We start from the raw sequence: 17,906 nt of genomic DNA, 5'->3' as shown, positions 1-17,906 counted from the left end.
ATATCATTATTGTATCTGAAAAGTTTTGAATATATCTTTGATATCCTCAAGCATGGATTCTGCATTTTTAAAAAAGATAGAACCTATAGGTCTATTTATTTATTTTTTTTTAGAAACAGGATGTCTCTCTGTTGCCCAGGTTGGAATGTGGTGGTGCAATCACAGCTCACTGCAGCCCTGAACTCCTATGCTCAAGCAATTCTGCTACTTCATTCTCCTAAAGTGCGGGATTACAGACACGAAGTACTGTGCCAGGCCTGGGCTTATTTTTTTCTAAGATAATGCTAATAATTTGGACACTGACAGCTGTTTTACTAATCAACGTGTCATTAAGAGCAGAATTATTTGGCTTTAGAAAACCGTGCAAGGCAAAAACAAAAACAAATACCCAATCCTGTGGTGGCTGGGCACAGTGGCACATGCCTATAATTTCAGCATTTTGGGAGGCCGAGGCAGGAGGATCGTTTGAGCCCAGGAGTTTGAAACCAGCCTGGGTCACATGGTGGAACTCTATTTCTTAAAAAAAAAAAAAAAAAAAAAAAAAAGCCTGGCATGGTGGTGTGCGCCTGTTGTCCCGGCTACTCAAGAGGCTGTGGTGGGAGGATCACTTGAGCCCGGGAAGTCAAGGCTGCAGTGAACTGTGATTGCACTACTTCACTGCAGCCTGGGCAATAGAGTGAGATTGTCTCAAAAACAACAATAACAAAAAACACATGGTGAGGGCTAGGCATGGTGGCGTGTGCCTATAATCCCAGCACTTTGGGAGGCTGAGTCGGGAGGGTCACTTGAGACCAACAGTTCAAGACCAGAAGACCAGACTGGACTACACAGTGGTGCCCCATCTCTACAAAAAAAAACCCACAACTTTTTAATCAACCAGGAATGGCAGCATGTGCCTGTAGTCCCAGCTACTTGGAAGGCTAAGGTAGGAGGATCACTTGAGCCCAGAAGTTTTTACCTGTAGTAAGCTATGATTGTGCTATTGTGCTTCAACCTGAGCAACAGAGCAAGATCCTATCTCAAAAACAAAATGTGGTGGAATGTTGGTTAGGATTATTTGGCTATATATAATTTTTGAAACCTGAGACAACAAAATATGGTTTTTGTTTGTTTGCTTGTTTTTTGTCATCATGTGAAAGTCTAGAGGTTGGTAGCCTGGGACTAATATTGTGGTTTCACGATATTGTCCACTCAACATTTCCATTTTTCTCTCTCTGGCCAGGACTTGGCCTGCAAGGGAGCATGGAAAATAAATTCTTTCAATAGGGAATAATGCTACCCTGAGTAAAATAGGTGTTTTTTTACAGAGAAGGAAGCAGAGAATAAATATTTCAGTAGGCAGTTAACAATTTTTGCCTTAACATTTGTGGGAAGAACATGGTTTTATAGACAAGACTGAATTCTAATTCTACCATATACTGATTGTGACCTTGAACAAGTTATTTTGCCTCTGTCCCTCAGTTTTTTCTTCTGTAAGACTGAGCTAATACCACTGACCATGCAGTGTTCAGAGGATTAAATGAAATGATACAGGGCATTCCCAGTGTTTGCAGTGGAAGTGGGAAACCTGTAGGGTATGGTCCAGCTGTGCCGCACAGAGGCAAGCAGCACCAGCGAACAGTTATAAAGTAAATTCTTACTTAAACTTCGGCTAGCCATTCAAATTGATATTTAAAATGACAGAATTTCTGCCCAGCCACTGAGTGTCAATATTTGTACATGCAATATCATCTTTAGGGGTGGGCAAGATGGCTGACTAGACACAGCTAGGTGGAACAGCTCCCACTGAGGGATTGAGATGACTGGCATGCTCCTAACAGATCTTCAGAGGGAAGGCACCAAGAGTGAACAGAGGGAAGACACAGAAGCTGAGCTGAAGGAGGAGAATGGTGGGAACCCTGTATGGTCTACTGTGCACTGGAACTTGTTCCTGGCCCACAATGGCTCCAGAGGAATGGGTGAGTTGAATTGATAATGAGCAACTCACCCTCACTACAGGCCTCTGGAACCCTGGCAGGAGGAGACCCCTCAACCACCATGGACACGAGTTGGCAGAAAGAGCTGCTTAGAGAGGTGGTAGGGGCAGTAAGCCAGCTGATGTGGAGCCCAGAGAGTTTAGTGCCAGATGGTCTGTAGCAGAGCACATCCAGGGACACCCATTCCCCTAAGCTCAACTTTTTCTCACAGGAGACTTTAGCTCTAGGGAGACTGTTGGACCTGATCTCTGCAGGGTTGTCTTGGCTATCAGATGTGGCTGGTCTGACCTGAGCACTCCTTGGTCTGTTGGCCTCTCCTGAGGCCTCAGACTGGCCATACCTACTTATAGGGCATTCTCAGGTGCCCTGGGGGCCTGCACCATAGCTTCTGCACTGGCAGACTGTGCCTGACCAGTGGAGATCCCCAGCAGGGCAGCCCCTATGGCCATGCACCACTGGCATTCAAATTCAGGTGCCAACATTAAAATTCAGAAAATGTAGAGAACCCTAGTAAGATACTTTACAAGAAGATCATCCTGAAGACACATAATCATCAGATTCTTCAGGGTCAAAATAAAAGAAAATAATGTTAAAGGCAGATAGAGAAAAAGGCCAAGTCACCTACAAAAGGAAGCCCATCAGACTAAGAGTAGAACTCTCAACAGAAACCCTACAAGCCAGAAGAGATTAGGGGCCAATATTTAACAATCTTAAGGAAAAGATATTTAACCCAAAATTTCCAATCTGGCCATACTAAGCTTCATAAGCAAAAGAGAAAGAAGTTCCTTTTCAGTCAAGCAAATGCCAAGGGAATTTGTTACTACCAGACTTGCCTTGCAAGAGCTCCTTAAGGAACCACTAGATATGGAAAGGAAAGAACCTTACCAGCCACTACAAAAACACAATAAACTACACAGACCAGTGACCCTAAAAAGCAACCTCATAAACAAGTCTGCAAAATAACTGGCTAGCATCATGATGCCAAGATCAAATCCACATATTTCAATACTAACTTTGAATGTAAATGGGCTAAATGCCCCAGTTAAAAGGCACAGAGTGGCAAACTGGATAATGAACCAAGACCCATTGCTGTGCTGTCTTCAAGAGATGCATCTCACATGCAATGACGCACATTATAGGGATGGAGAAAAATCTACTAAGAAAATGTAAAACAGAAAAAAGCAGGGGTTGCAATCCTAGTTTCTCGCAAAACAGACTTTAAACCAACAAAGATCAAACATTGTATCACGTCCTTTGCAGGAACATGGATGGAGCTAGAGGTCATTATACTTAACAAACTAATTCAGGAACAGTAAACCAAATATGGCATGTTCCCACTTATAAGTGGGAGCTAAATGATAAGAACACATGGACTCACAGATGGGAACAACACATACTGGGGCCTATTGGAGGATGGAAGGTGGGAGGAGGGAGAGGATCAGGAAAAATAGCTAATGGATACTAGGCTTAATACCTGGGTGACAAAATAATCTGTACAGCAAACCCCCATGACACAAGTTTACCTATGTAAAGAACCTGCACATGTAACCCTGAACTTAAAATAAAAGTTAAATTAAAAAAAATACAGGGTAAATGCCATAGCGTCTGGTACATAATAGACATACAGTAAATGATGAGTAATATTACATGTACAAAAGAAAACATTAATTATCTAGCAGGCCATTGAGAGATGGTGTCTAGTTAATTAGGCCAAATGGCTACTCAGTTACAGGTTTAATATTAGAGTCACCATATCCACTTTCCCTGTGTTATATAAGAAAGAAATACTCCAAGATAAAGGAAGAGTTATAACATATTGTCAGTGGCATTTATCGACTCTAATTAACTTAATCATGTCCATTCAGCTTGTTTAAATTAATATTTGTTCAAATGCTTTCGATCAATCTGCCTTCATCTGTTACCAGCCAAACTGAAAGCCCTGAGACAAGTTATCTCTTTAAGGCCTGCTGAAATATAGCTATTTTGCCAAACACACAATACCCTAAGCTTAGATCTTGAAAAGGGTGATAAACACTTCTCCAGCAACTGCTGGTTTTGGGGCCTCTGTTTAGACATCTTACGTAATATTTTTTTCATGATGATTTTGGTTGGTTGATTTTGCAATTATTGAAGTCATAATCAATAACAAGTATATACAGCACCTGGATCTGCTTACAGGCACTGTTGTATCTATTAACCCAGCTCTGAGCCCTTGCAGTTACTTTCACCAAATGAAAGGCTGCTGGTCAGCCCTGTGCTTTACAATGTCATGTTATCATTTCCCACTCAAGGCAGGCAAGGGATGGACAAACACTTGTCTTGGCACAGCTGATGCCTCTAGTTAGCAGAAAATGCTTCAGACTGTGAAGGAGCTGTGCGGAAGGGCCAAGTGGTCATGCACTTCGGCTTGGCACATAAAGGGAAATAAACTGGATCCTATTAGAGGAAACGTGATATTTTTACAGGTGAAATTTATGTTTCTCCCTTGGAGGCAACTTCCTTTAATCACATCACAAATTACTTTAGGCTGAAAAGCAAGTGGTGGATCAGAGAAAACCATTGCAGAATACCTAACCTATGCTTGACCTTAAGTTATTCAAGTAGTGGCAGACATTGATCAACAGGAAGGAAGGTGTTTCACAGAGAAATGCCTAGCTTGAGAGATGAGGGTTCATGCAGCATTCTCCTTTAGCCTCATGAGTGGCAGTGCAGAGTACTCGAAAAATTAGAGCTCTGGTTCTGCCCCTTATTAGTGACATGCCCTTAGCCTTGAGGAAGTTACTTGACCTCTGTAAACTCAGTTTACAGAGTTTACAAAAATATTTTCCTTAATCCTCATAGGTTACTTATAAGGAATAAATGAGCAAGTATGCAAAATATCTAAGAGATGGCTCAGAGGAACAGACTCCACATATCAGAGTCTTTTGCTTCCCTCTATATAATACACATATTCCTTTTCTTAAAAAAATTGATCTTTAAACATCTTTAATATGAACTAAAACCTGAATACAGAAAAAGTATAGTTCAGGAAAAAAAAGTACAGAAAAAATAGTTCATGTAATGAACTATTAAAAGTAAACACCCTTGTATTTGTGTTAGGAAATAGAACTTTGCCAATCACCCCAGAATCTCTTCTTTCCACCTCAAAGTAACCGCTGTTTTTGACTTTCATACTCATCAAGGAAGTGATGCACCCAAATGTGTATCTCAAGGCACTTAAGTTTAATCTTGCCCATTCAAAAAAAAAAAAAACTAATATACATTTTAAATAATTTTAGTATACAGGTTTTTCCTCTATCCCTTTCTTTCCTTTACAATCATCTGTGGAAGAACGTGAACTGTTTGACCCGCAGTTTCTTGAAGTCTGGATTTTGCTGATTTTATATTTATGGTGGAGGTCTGCATATTCTGTCAGTTGTGTTTTTCATATTGACAGCTGGATGCAGAGGAAGGAGTACACTAATGTTTAATCCCTTTGGGAAGATTATAGGAAGTGGTATATTCTTCCATCAGAAAGCATATATCTTCTTGTCTCTTTGGAATGTCAGAGCCATTGATGTTCATTGAGTGCATCCATTATTTGTTGGGGGTTACAAAATGGTAATATTCCATTTCCACCATTTAATAAATGCATTAATTAAAATATTTTTATAAAGAGAACTTCCCTTCATCTATTTGGTTATCCAATGGTACAATTCATGTAAGAAAAGCAAGATAAATTTTTAATTTTTTTCCCTTTTTACCAGTTACCAACATAATAAATTGGTTTTCTATCATTATCTAAAGGTGATTGGTGTTTTTTTTAATTGTTCAAAACTGTGAAAAAAATTAAGCGTCAAGTTTTTGTTTTGCCTTGTTTTTCTAAGAGATGAGGTCTTACTTTGTCACCCCGACAGAAGTGCAGTGGTGTGATCATAGCTCACTGCCATGTCGAACTCTTTGAAAACCGGCACAAGACAAGGATGCCCTCTTTCCTCACTACTATTCAACTTAGTATTGGAAGTTCTGGCCAGGGCAATCAGGTAAGAGAAAGAAATAAGTGTATTCAGTTAGGAAAAGAGGAAGTCAAATTGTCTTTGTTTGCAGATGACAAGATTGTGTATTTAGAAAACCCCATCGTCTCAGCCCAAAATCTCCTTAGGCTGATAAGCAACTTTAGTAAAGTCTCAGGATACAAAATCAATGTGCAAATATCACAAGCATTCCTATGCACGAATAACAGACAAACACAGAGCCAAATCATGAGTGAACTCCCATCACAATTACTACAAAGAGAATAAAATACCTAGGAATTCAACTGACGAGGGATGTGAAGGACCTCTTCAAGGAGAACTACAGACCACTGCTCAATGAAATAAAAGAGGACACAAACAACTGGAAGAACATTCCATGCTCACAGATAGGAAGAATCAATATTGTGAAAATGGCCATACTGCCCAAGGTAATTCATGGATTCAATGCTATCCCCATTAAACTACCAATGACTTTCTTCACAGAATTGGAAAAAACTACTTTAAATTTCATATGGAACCAAAAAAGAGCCTGCATAGCCAAGACAATCCTAATCAAGAAGAACAAAGCTTGAGGCATCACACTACCTGACTTCAAACTATACTACAAGGCTACAGTAACAAAAACAGCATGGTACTGGTACCAACACCAGATATATAGACCAATGGAACAGAACAGAGGCCTCAGAAATAACACCACACCTCTACAACCATCTGCTCTTTGTCAAAGCTGACAAAAACAAGAAATGGGAAAGGATTCCCTATTTAATAAATGGTGCTGGAAAAACTGGCTAGCCATATCTAGAAAGCTGAAACTGGATCCCATTCTTACACCTTATACAAAAATTAACTCAAGATGGATTAAAGATTTAAACATAAGACCTAAAACCATAAAAACCCTAGAAGAAAACCCTAGGCAACACCATTCAGGACATAAGCAAGCAGAAACACTTCATGACTAAAACACCAAAAGCAATGGCAACAAAAGCCAAAATAGACAAATGGGATCTAATTAAACTAAAGAGCTTTTGCATAGCAAAAGAAACTATCATAGAGTGAACAGGCAACCTATAGAATGGGAGAAAATTTTTTCAATCTATTCATCTGGCAAAGGGCTAATATCCAGAATCTACAAGGGACTTAAACAAATTTACAAGAAAAAAAAAAAAAAAAAACCCTGTCAAAAAGTGGATGAAGGATATGAACAGACACTTCTCAAAAGAAGACATTTATGCAGCCAACAGATATATGAAAAAATGGTCATCATGACTGGTTATCAGATAAATGCAAATTGAAACCACAATGAGATACTGTCTCATGTCAGTTAGAATGGTGATCATTAAAAAGCCAGGAAACAACAGATGCTGGAGAGGATGTGGAGAAATAGGAATGCTTTTACACTGTTGGTGGGAGTGTACATTAGTTCAACCACTGTGGAAGACAGTGTGGTGATTCCTCAAGGATCTAAAACTAGAAATGCCATTTGACCCAGCAATCCCATTACTGGGTATATGCCCAAAGGATTATAAATCATTCTATTATAAAGACACACAGACACGTGTGTTTATTGCAGCACTACTCACAATAGCAAAGGCTTGGAACCAACTGAAATGTCCATCAATAATAGACTGGATAAAGAAAATGTGGCACATATACACCATGGAATACTATGCAGCCATAAAAAAGGATGAGTTTGTGTCCTATGCAGGGACATGGATGAAGCTGGAAACCATCATTCTCAGCAAAATACCACAAAAACAGAAAATCAAACACCACATGTTCTCACTCATAAGTGGGGGTTGAAAAATGAGAACACATGGACACACAGAGGGGAACATCATACACTGGGTCCTGTTAGGGGGTGGGGGCCTGGGGGAGGAATAGCATTAGGAGAAATACCTAATGTAAATGACGAGTTGATGGGTGCAGCAAACCAACATGGCTCATGTATACATATGTAACAAACCTGCACATTGTGCACATGTACCCTAGAACTTAAAGTATGATAATAATCTAAAAAAGAAAAAAATAGAAACCTGCCAAGACTTTAATTACTAGAATTGTCATACACAAGTATAAAACAGCTATGTTTACTTTGCTTAAAGCAGTAACAGATAAACTTGAAAATGTCTGCAGGAAATAGCAATCTTTAAGATACAGCAGATTTGAAAAAGAATATATCCAACTTTTAGAAATAAAATATATAATTTTTTAAATATACACAATGAAAAATCAATTATATAGAAATTACATATATAATTTCTTTTGAAAAAGAGTTTTGCTCTGTTGCCGGACAGTGGCACAATCTTAACTCACTGCAACTTCCGCCTCCTAGGCTCAAGTCATCCTCCCACCTCAGCCTCTCGTGTAGTTGGGACCACAGGCGTGCGTCTCCATGCCTAGCTAATTTTTGTATTTTTTGTAGAGACTGGGTTTCACCATGTTGCCCAGGCTAGTCTGAAGCTCCTGGGCTCAAGCAATCCACCTGCCTCAGCCTCCCAAAGTGCTGGGATTACAGGCATGAGCCAATGCACCTGACCTAAGACATATAATTTTACATATAAAATAAAAAATACAAGAAAATATTTAAAACAAAAACTCAATGTATAGGTAGAAAAGTAAATTAGACATACCTGAAGAGATGAAAAGAAATCACATAGAATGAAGCATAAACAGATATAAAGATGAAAAATATCAAGGAAATGCTAAAGAGACATGGAAGATAGAGTGAAAATGTGTAATATTTACTTGTAATTCTAGAATGAGAGAAAAGAGAGAATGGGGTAGATGCAATATTTTTAAAGATTATGGCTAAGAATTTTTCAGAATTGATGAAAGGCGATAATCTACAAATTCAGTAAACAATGAATTTCAAGAAAGATGAAAAGAAATCCATATCACAACACTTGATTAGTAGAACTAAGGAACACTAAAAAAAATTCAGCTCACTTTCAAAAGCAAAAGGCAGTTAGATAGAAAGCTGGCTTCCTAACAGCAATGAGAGTCAGAGGACAGGGGACTGGCATTGTGGTGGGAAAGAAAATAACTCCCAACCTAGACTTCCGCATCCAGATAAAATACATTTTAAGATTGAAGGCCAAATAAAAACATTTTCAGACAAATGAATAAACAAGCAAGCAAAGAAACAAAAATTGAGTTTGTCACTAAGAGAACTTCAACAAAAGAAATTCTAAAAGATATATTTTAGGCCAAAGGAAAATGATATAAGGTCTGAGATGAAAGATACATCAAAGAGTAAAGAAAATAGTAAATATGTGGGTAAATCTAAAAGAAAGAAAGAAAAAGAAAAATGGTAGAAATAGGTATTCTTTGAAGCTAAAAAATATAGAATTACATGACAAACATAATTCAAGAGAAGAGTAAATGGAATAAAATAATTTAAGGTCTTTGGGAAAAGACTGTAAGTATTGATTAGCTTTATACTTTGATAAGCTAAGTTTACATGTTGTAATTCCTAAGGTAAAAACAAAAGAAATAGCATTTGACTTTTAAACCTAGGAGAAAAACCAATAACAAATAATAAAAGTAACAGAAAAAGAAAAGAAGAAAGAAGAAACATTGAATAGGCAGGACAAATAGAAAATATGAAATAAGGCTGGGCGCGGTGGCTCACGCCTGTAATCCCAGCACTTTGGGAGGCCGAGGCGGGCGGATCACGAGGTCAGGAGATTGAGACCATCCTGGCTAACATGGTGACACCCCATCTCTACTAAAAATACAAAGAAGTTTAGCCGGGCATGGTGGTGGGTGCCTGTAGTCCCAGCTACTCTTGAGGCTGAGGCAGAAGAATGGCGTGAACCCGGGAGGCGGAGCTTGCAGTGAGCCGAGATCGTGCCACTGCACTCCAGCCTGGGTGACAGACTGAGACTCGTCTCAAAAAAAAAAAAAAAGAAAAGAAAAAAAAAGGAAATATGGAACTAAGATAATATACATAAACACAAATATATTTTAATTATTACATTGTTAATGGACTAAATGTTCCAGTTAGAGGACAAAGATTGTCAAATTGGACAATAAAACAAAGCCCAACTATAGGTTTACAAAATAAACATCGAAGACATAAAGATATAGAAAGATTGAAAAAAGAGTAGTGGGACCTCTCACAAACACTAACTACAATAAAGCACTTTCTCCTCTCTGAAGCCCATAAAAACCCTGTACTCAGTCCTCTAGTACAGTCATAATAATTAGATTTTAGGACAAAAAGCATTAGTAGTGATGGAAAGGAACTTTTATGATGAAATCAGGAAGACATAAGATTGAATCTGTGCCTAATAACATAACCTCAAAATAAATTAAAATGGACAGAACTAAAAGGATAAACACATTCACAGTCACAGAGAGAGAGTTTATTTGATGGGTGTGTGAGTGTGTGTTTGCAGAACTATTGTTGCCTAGAGACGGAGATTTTAACATGTTTCAGTAATTGATAGAACAAGGGGAAAAATAAGTACAGATATAGATGATTTGAACAATATAATTAATATATCTAACATATGCCAAAAAAATACTCTGACCATAATGTAATTTAGGTACAAAGCATTCCCAAAAACATAACTGGAAAAAAATCCTTTCTGTTTAGAAATTAAGAAACACATTTTTAAATAATTCATGTGTCAAAGAAACCACAGGAAAATTATAAAACATTTTGAACTGAATGAAAATAAACAAATTAACATACAAGTTTGGTCTCAGAAAAAAATTTCAATAGAAGACAGACTTTGGATTAAACAGCCTACAGGTGGTAACTGTAAATAAGCAGATGAATTCAACCAGCGAGTACATGTAGAAAAAGGCCAATTCTAGAACATTAAAAGGCACCATCTTTTACTTCTCTTTCTTTAAAATTGATGCATAATAGATGTACTTTTTTTGGGCAACATGTGGCAATTTAATACATTCATCTAATTTGTAAAGATCAAATCAATATACTTGGGATATCCATCACCTTAAAATTTGTCTTTTCTTTATGTTAGAACAATTCCAATCCTTCTCTTCTAGCTGTTTTGAAATATACAACGGATTACTATAAACTATAGTAATATAGTTACTCTGCTGATCTAACACTAGGTCTTACTTCTTCTATCAAGCTGTATATTTGTACCCATTAACTAACTTCTATTCATCCTCCTTCCCCCTCAACCCTACCAGCCTCTGGTAACCACCAATCTATTCTCCATTTTCATGAGATCTACTTTTTAAGCTATTACATATGGATATTTGTCTTTCTGTGCTTGGGCTATTTCACTGAACATAATGGCCTTCAATTCTATCCATGTTGCTGCAAATGACATCATTTCATTCTTTTTTTTATAGATGAATAGTAGTCCATTATGTATATGTACCACATTTTCTTTATCCATTCATTCATTGATGGGCCCTTAGGTTGATTCCATATTTTGGCTATTGTGAATAGTGCTGCAATAAACATGGGAGTGCAGATGTCTTTTGGACACACTGATTTCTTCTTTCTTTCTTTATTTATTTTGGCTATATAGCAAGTAATGGAATTGCTGGATCATATGGTAGTTGTATTTTCAGTTTTTTGAGGCACCTCTATAGTGTTCTCCATAGCTGTGGTACTGATTTACATTCCCACCAACAGTGTATGAGGGTTCCCCTTTCTCCAGATCCTTGCTGGCACCTGTTATTGCCTGTCTTCTAGATTAAAGCCATTTTAACTGGGGTGAGCTATCTCCTTATAGTTTTAATTTGCATTTCTCTAAGATTAGTGATGTTGAGCATGTTTTCATATACCTGTTAGCCATTTACGGGTCTTCTTTTGAGGAGTCTACTCAGATCTTTTGCCCTTTTTTTTTTTTTTTTTTTTTTTTTTTTTTTTGCTGAGTTGTTTGAACTCCTTATATAATCTGATTACTAATCCTTTGTCAGATGCGCAGTTTGCAAAAATTTTTTCCTATTCTGTGGATTGTCTCTTCACTTTGTTAATCGTTTTTTTGTTTTTGTTTTGCTCTGTGGAAGCTTTTCCACTTGTTGTAATCCCATTAATCTATTTTTGCTTTGGCTGCCTATGATTTTGAGGTTTTACCCCAAAAATCTTTGCCAAAACCAATATTTTGGAGCATTTCTCCAATGTTTTCTTCTAGTATTTTCATAGTTTGAGGTCTTAAGTTTATGTCTTTAATCCATTTTTTTGTGTGTGTGTGTGGTATGGTGAGAAATTAGGTGTCTAGTTTCTTTCTTCTACATCTGTTATCCAGTTTTCCCAGCACCTTACATTGATGAGACTGCCCTTTTCCAATTGTATGTTCTTAGAGTCTTTGTTGAAAATGAGCTACTGTAAATGCATAGATTTATATCTGGATTCTCTATTCTGTTCTATCGGTCTACATGTCTGTTTTTATGTCAGTACTGATGGCAGTGGTGGCCTGTCTAGAGTGACCACTGCCATGACACTGGCTGCAGTGAGGGAGGCATGGCTGGGGCTGCATGCTCCATGGAGCTGCAGGAGCTGAGAATAGGCAGAAGCCCCACCCACTTCTGAGTTGACAGGGCAGGAGCTTCGTGCTCCCAGGGTGCAGCTGCAGCTGCCCATCTGTAGCTATGGACCCAGGCATCCCTGTGCTTTGGGGGCTGGGAGCAGGCAGGAACCCTGCCCTCCCAGGTGCAGCTGCAGCCACTCAAACTGCAGCTGTGCACCTGGGCATCCCTGTGCTCTTGGGGACCCAGGAAAGTCCCCCTGTCCCTGAGAGCTCAGAAATGCCTGCTCCTGCTGCCTGGCCTCTCCCTGCTCCTGGTGCCTGCTCAAATTTTGGAGCAAAGTTAAAGCTAAGCCCAGGGGCTGTCATAACCCAGCTGGGTATTTGCATGCTTGGGGCAGTGCTGACATGCTAGCTCCCTGCCACCTTGGCCCCCTCTGGACTTTGGGCACCAATGAGCATGGGAGGGAGGCTGAGGGGGAGCTGAGGGCAGCTCAGCACAGACTTGCAGGTGCCCCCTGGCCTGAACAGCCTGGGTGCCATGAACAGTGTCAGGAGGCAGACAGGGTCTGGGGCAGAAAGGGGTGGGTCCCCAGTGAAACCTCACTTTCAAGCTGGGGAAGGCCTGAAGCGTGGGGGTCAGGCTGCCTGTCCCACAGACCAAAGTGGGAACTTACGGTGCTTTTTCCAGACCCTCCCATGGCCGACTATGGACCATTCAGCATGCACTTTCTCCTCTCTGAAGTCCATAAAAACCCTGTAGTCAGCAGCCTCAGGGAGATGACAGGATGACTAGTCACAGAGAGGAGCTACCCACCCCGGGGGCTCCTCTCTGCTGACAGCTGAAGAGACGTCAGGACAACCAGTTGTAGAGAGGAGCTACTGATATGGTTTGGCTGTGTCCCCACCCAAATCTCATCTTGAACTGTAGCTCTCATATTATGGGAGGGACCCAGTGGGAGATTATTAAATCTTGGGGGTGGTTCCCCCATACTGTTTTTGTGGCAGTGAATACGTCTCATGAGATCTGATGGTTTTATAAGGGGAAACCCCTTTCACTTGGCTCTCATTCTGTCTTGCCACCACCATCTTCCACGATGATTGTGAGGCCTCCCCAGCCACGTGGAACTGTGAGTCCATTAAACCTATTTTTTCTTTATAAATTACTTTATAAATTACTCAGTCTGGGGTATGTCTTTACCAGTAATATGAGAACGGACAAATACAGTGAGTTGGTACTGGGAGTGGGGCGCTGCTGTAAAGTGAAGCGACTTTGGAACTGGGTAACAGGCAGAGGTTGGAACAGTTTGGAAGGCTCAGAAGAAGACAAGGAAATGTGGGAAAGTTTGGAACCTCCTAGAGACTTGTTGAATGGCTTTGTCCAAAATGCTGATAATGATATAGACAATGAAATCCAGGCTGGGGTGGTCTCAGATGGAGATGAGGAACTTTTTGGGAACTGGAGTAGAGGTGATTCTTGCTATGTTTTAGCAAAGAGACTGGCAGCATTTTGCCCCTGCCCTAGATATTTGTGGAACTTTGAACTTGACAGAGATGATTTAGGGTATCTGGAAGAATAAATTTCTAAGCAGCAAAGCACTCAAGAGGTGATTTGGGTGTTGTTAAAAGCATTCAGTTTTAAAAGAGAAACAAAGCATAAAAGTTCAGAAAATTTGCAGCCTGACAATGCGATAGAAAAGAAAAACCCATTTTCTGAGGATAAAGTCAAGCTGGCTCCAGAAATTTGCATAAGTAACAAGGAGCCAAATGTTAATCCCCAAGACAATGGGAAAAATATCTCTAGGGCATGTCAGAGGTCTTCACGGCAGCCCCTCCCATCACAGGATCGGAGGCCTAGGAGGGAAAAAATAGTTTTGTGGATAGTGCCTTGTGTTACAGCTACTCTAGCCATGGCTAAAAGGGATGAAGGTACAGCTTGGGCCATGGCTTCAGACAGTGCAAACCCCAAGCCTTGGCAGCTTCCATGTGGTGTTGAGCCTGTGGGTGCACAGAAGTCATAATCGTGGTTTGAGAACTTCCACTTAAATTTCAGAGGGTGTATGGAAACGCTTGGATGTCCAGGCCAGAGGTGTGCTGCAGGGTGGAGCCCTCATGGGGAACCTCTGCTACAGCAGTGCAGAAGGGAAATGTGGGGTTGAAGTCCCCACACAGAGTCCTCACTGGGGGACTGCCTAGTGGAGCTGTGAGAAGAGGGCTACCATCCTCCAGACCCCAGAATTGTGGATCCACCAATAGCTTGCACTGTGTGCCTGGAAGGGTCACAGACACTCAGCACAAGCCTGTGAAAGCAGCCAGGAGGCCTGCTGTACCCTGAAAAGCCACAGGGGTGGAGTTGCTCAACACCATGGAACCCACCTCTTGCATTAGCATGACCTGAATGTGAGACATGGAGTCAAAGGCGATCATTTCAGAGCTTTAAGATTTGACTGCCCCAATGAATTTTGGACTTGCATGGGGCCTGTAGCCCTTTGTTTTTGCCAATTTCTCCCATTTGGAATGGCTGTATTTACCCAATGCCTATACTCTCATTGTATCTAGGAAGTAACATGCTTTGGGATTTTATAGGCTCATAGGTGGAAGGGACTTGCCTTGTCTCAGATCAAACTTTGGACTATGGACTTTTAGATTAATGCTGAAATGAGTTAAGACTTTGGGGTACTGTTGGGAGGGTATGATTGGTTTCGAAATGTGATAACATGAGATTTGGAAAGGGCCAGGTATGGAATGATATGGTTTGGGTGTGTCCCCACCCAAATGTCATCTTTAATTGTATCTCCCAGAATTCCCACATATTGTGGGAGGGACTTGGTGGGAGATAATTGAATAATGGGGGCAGTTTCCCCATACTGTTCTCTCATGGTTTTATAAGGGAAAACCCCTTTCACCTGACTCTCATTCTGTATTGCTGCTGCCATGTAAGACATGCCTTTAGCCTTCCACCATGATTGTGAGGCCTCCCCAGCCATGTGGAACTGCGATCCCATTAAATCTCTTTTTCTGTATAAATTACTCAGTCTTGGGTATGCCTTTATCAGCAGTGTGAGAACAGACTAATATAGCTACCCACTCCAGGATCTCCTCTCTGCTGAGAGCTGAGCAGACGTTGGGGCAACCAAATGCAGAGAGGAACTACCCATTCCAGGGCCTCCTCTCTGCTGAGAGCTGAACACTCATCAGGACACCATGGCTATGGAGAGAAGCCATCTACTGTGAGTCTCTTCTGGGCTGTTCTATCACTCAGTAAAGATCCTATTCACCTTGCCCACCCTCCGCTTGTCTGTGTACCTTGTTCTTCCTGGGCGCAGGACAAGAACTCAGGACCCACCAAATGGTGGGGATGAAAGAGCTCTAACACAAACAGGGCAAATACATGCCCTTTGCTCAGCATATTGCAGGCATCAAAAAGGAAAGAAAACCTGCAGCCCTTTGGGGATCCCAGACTTAGTAGCTCCTTCAACCAGGGCTATGACATCCTCTTTGGGGCTCTGCGGTTCCTGGCATCTCCAAGCTTCTGGGCCCCACCACATTCCGCAATGTCAGCTGTGGAAGTAGCTTGTGGGATGCCTGGTCCAGCCACAGTCTTGCAGGGAGCTGGTGCTTTTGCTGGTTCCTGGAGCTGCCCATCTTGCTGCAGTTAGCATGCCTGGCTGTGCGCAGTGGCTGGACCTCATGCTCACTCGCTCACTCACACAGCCCCTGCTGCTCCTTTCACCCTTGACAGGCATGGGATCCAGGCTGGGTAGCGTGAACCAAGTGCAGTCTGCCAAGCTGAGTGGGCCCAGTGGGCCTGAGAAAAACTCTGGTAAAGGCACCATTGGCCACAGAGGTGTCTGGTTGGTGAAGCAACACCCCAAGGATCCCATAAGAGTACCATGCTGATTTGGTTACTATAGCTTTGCAGTAAATTTTGAAGTCAGGAAGTGTGATAAGCTGAAAGGTTTTGTTTGTTTGTTTGTTTGTTTGTTCAGTATTGCTTTGGCTATTTGGGGTCTTCCATGGTTCCATATAAATTTTAGGATTTTTTTTCTATTTCTTTGAAGAATGTCATTGGTATTTTGATAGGGATTGCATTGAATCTGTAAATTGCATTGGGCAGTATTGTCAGTTTAACAACATTAATTCTTCCAACCCATGAGCATGGAATATCTTTCCTTTTTTTTTGTGGTCTCTTCAATTTTTTTCATCAATGTTTTATAGTTTTCCTTGTATGGATTGTTAGCTTCTTTGTTTAAATTGATTCCTAGGTATTTTCTATTCTTTGTAGCTACTGTAAAAGGGATTGCTTTCTTGATTTCTATTTCAGATTGTTTGCTCTTGGCATACATAAATCCTATTGATTTTTGTATATTGATTTTGTATCCTGCAACTTTACTGAATGTTTATCAGCTCGAATAGTTTTTTTTTTTTTTTTTTTGGTAAGTCTTTAGGTTTTATTTCTTTCTCTTGCCCTAGTGTTGTGGTCAGGACTTCCAGTACTATGTTGAGTGAAAATGGTGAAAATTGGCATCCTCTTCTTGTTATAGACTTTAGAGGAAAAGCCTTTACTTTTCCCCCTTTTAGTACAATGTTAGCTGTGGGTTTGTCATATGTGGCCTTTATTCTGAGGTATGTTCCTTCTATACTCAGTTTGATGAGGATTTTTTTTTACCGTAAAGGACATGAATTTTATCAAATGCTTTTTGACATCTATTGAAATAATCATGGTTTTTGTTCTTGGTTCTATTAATGTGATGTGTTATGTTTATTGATTTGTGTATATTGAGCCATACTTAAATCCCTGTGATAAATTCTACTTGAATGGTGAATGATCTTTCAAATGTGGTGAATGATCTTTCAAATGTGTTCTTAAATTAGGTTTGCTAGTATTTTGTTGAGGAGTTTTGCATCTATGTTCATCAGTGATACTGGCCTGGAGTTTTATCTTTGTGTCCTTATCTGGTTTGGTATTGGGGTAACACTGGCCTTGTAGAATGACTTTGGAAGTATTTCCTTTTCTTCAATCTTTATTTTTTTTGAAGAGTTTGAGTAGAATTTGTATTTGTTCTTTTTAAAATGCTTGGTAGAATTCAGCAATGAAGCTCTTGGTTCTTGGTTTTTCTTTGATGGTAGACTTTTTATTACAGCTTTGATCTCATTACTTTTTATTGGTTTGTTGAGGTTTTCTATTTTTTCATGACTCGGTCTTGGTAGGTTATATATGTCCAGGAATTTACCCATTTCTTCTTGGTTTTTCAGTTTGTTAGTGTGTAGTTGTTCATAATAGTCTGATTCTCTGTATTTCTGTGGTCTCCGTTGTCTTCTGTTTCTAATATTATTTGTCTGGTTCTTCTTTCTCTCTCTTTTTTGTTGTTAGTGATATGATATGGATCCATGTCCCACCAAATCTCATGTTGAATTGTAATCTCCAGTATTGGAGGTAGGGACTGCTGGAAGGTGAT

Source organism: Chlorocebus sabaeus, chromosome 1 (assembly GCF_047675955.1).
Source record: "Chlorocebus sabaeus isolate Y175 chromosome 1, mChlSab1.0.hap1, whole genome shotgun sequence".
Taxonomy (NCBI): domain Eukaryota; kingdom Metazoa; phylum Chordata; class Mammalia; order Primates; family Cercopithecidae; genus Chlorocebus; species Chlorocebus sabaeus.
The sequence above is the reverse complement of the archived record's forward strand: the minus strand, read 5'-3'. Positions refer to the sequence as shown.